Consider the following 2,432-nt stretch of genomic DNA (forward strand, 5'->3'; position numbering starts at 1 on the left):
TTTTAGGTGTGACTGATGGTACTACTGTCGGTAAAATTATTGTCCTTGTGTGTCCTAAGGTTGCTGTTGTGGCAGAGATCGGAGGGAGCACTGTTGATGAAGCCACCAGAAGAATGATGGCCTTCATTATGGACAATGCTCTTTCCAGGCAATATAACTTCGTTGGGCGCCATGGAAAGCGGGAATTTCGAGGGCTTAAAATTTTCGAAGTGCTATATGGTAAGCTCATTAGTTGTAAGATATTTTGTTGATGTTTGAATAACAGATGCTCATTTCAGCTGTAGTCAGTCTTCCAATCAATTTAATCACTGATTTAAGGTTTTTATACTTTGGTTCTACATTTATGTGAGATCTTATGCCGTGTCACAGTATAAATATAAGTATGTAACAAAAAAAGAGAATTACAGCTGTGTCTTTAGATTCAGTAATATAGTCTCACTTTCTTGTGGTCAATATCTGTGCTTTACAGGCAGCTTGAAAAAAAATGCTCTTACAAGCCAGATTACCAGAAAAGAGGCAGAAAAGGCAGCATCCAAGTGGTTTATTGGTGCAAGAGATAGAGGAGGAAATCGCATGGCAAGGGCACAGTGTCGCATGCAGGAGAGGTATACCTTAGTGACTCGGTTTAGATAGACTGTGGAGATGAAATTAATTACAAATACTGTATTATTGAGGGAAATTATGTTTGGGTTTTTTATGGGGGGGGGGGCATCAGCTCATGTTGTTCTGGAGGGTGATGGCTGCTGCCAGGAATGACCACATATTTCTCTCTGGTTTGCAGCATACTTGAAGACAGCTCTCACTAAACCATTTTTTGGTTCCTCACTGTGTTACGGTATGTGAACAATTTCCAGTTATGTTTAGCAGTTTGTGCAATATTCTTCTTTGCACAATCAGCTCCAGGAACTCCAGCGCCAGCCTTCTTTACCAGTGTGTCACCAGTGTGACTTCAAACTCACAGACTCTGATACTGCTGCCCTAACAAATGGCTGGGAAGCAGATTGGAATTTCCACAAGAGACTTGTAGAAGATATTCCACATCTTGGTGCAGACATTAAAGTAGTAGTTCCCAAACCTTATCTGATGGCCCTATTTTTGTTTTACATGAAAATCTTCGGTGCCCATCCGGCACACACCTCAAGAAGTAGAATCTGTTCTCTCCTTGGTAGATGTAGTCGTTGTTACATTTCCAGTCTTCTCCCTCGTCTCTCAGCATGTAAACCGTGCTTTGTTTACTCCTGTTCCCCCTGAAATCCACAATCATCCATTCTGTTTTGTGTTTACTATGAGGTGATTGTTTCTGCACCATGCAACTGGTTAACCACGTGCCTGTTCTAAGCTTTGTCCATCACTGAGACACCCCACAACACTTATCAATGTAACTATGTAGATGTCTTTTAATTTGATTTCAATGTAGGAGGTCAAACAACTTGTTCAGCACAACTTTCAAAACAACTCCAGTAGTATTGCAAATCTGATGTTATTTGTGAAAAAGTGCACTTTTTTTCAGGACCAATGGATCAGTGAATGAGTGAGAAGCTGTGTTTCAGTGCATTTCTTTTTCTTTTAAACTGTATAACATTGATTTGTTATTGTTTTGTGTATACTAGGGACCTTTTTTGTCAACATGTTCTCTAAACAAAAAAAATTATTTGTATAGTATATAAAAAATTACTGTTATACTGCATACTGTTTTAAAATTTCATATTAATCAGTATTAATAAAAAAGATAAACTGACTTTGTTGTACAGGTGATTTAAATTTTAGCTTACTGTATTATCCAAAATCCCATCTGGGCAAGCACGCTTGGGGCCACCATGGAAATAGAGGACAAAAATAGCTGGGTCCCAGGTGGGTAACCCAGGTGGGCCCCAAATATCAGACCCGCTTCTATGCATATGGGCCCCACACATGTTTTTTTGATTGGATCTGGTTTGGGGCCCATTATTAACCCATCTGGGCAAACACATTTGGGGTCACCATGGAAACTGAGGACAAAAGTAGCTGGGTCCCAGGTGGGTAACCCGGGGGGGCCCCAAATATCAGACCCGCTTCTATGCATATGGGCCCCACACATGTTTTTTTGGTTGGATCTGATTTGGGGCCCATCATTAACCCATCTGGGCAAACATATTTGGGGCCACCATGGAAACTGAGGAAAAAGTAGCTGGGTCCCAGGTGGGTAACCCAGGTGGGCCCCAAATATCAGACCCGCTTCTACCCATCTGGGTCCCACACTTGTTTATTGGCTGGGCCTGATTTGGGGCCCATCCAGGGCCCGCCATTAACCCATCTGGGCAAACACACTTTACTGTCATATTCCCATATATCTTTGTGATGTTGTTTATTCTATTACTCTTGTTCTCTTCTGCTTGTTTTCTTTTTTCTTTCTCAGCAGGTGACCCAGGTGACTGATATATGCATTTTTTTTT

This window comes from Haplochromis burtoni, unplaced genomic scaffold, assembly GCF_018398535.1.
Source record: "Haplochromis burtoni strain Fernald_Lab_line unplaced genomic scaffold, NCSU_Asbu1 Contig_701, whole genome shotgun sequence".
NCBI classification, from domain to species: domain Eukaryota; kingdom Metazoa; phylum Chordata; class Actinopteri; order Cichliformes; family Cichlidae; genus Haplochromis; species Haplochromis burtoni.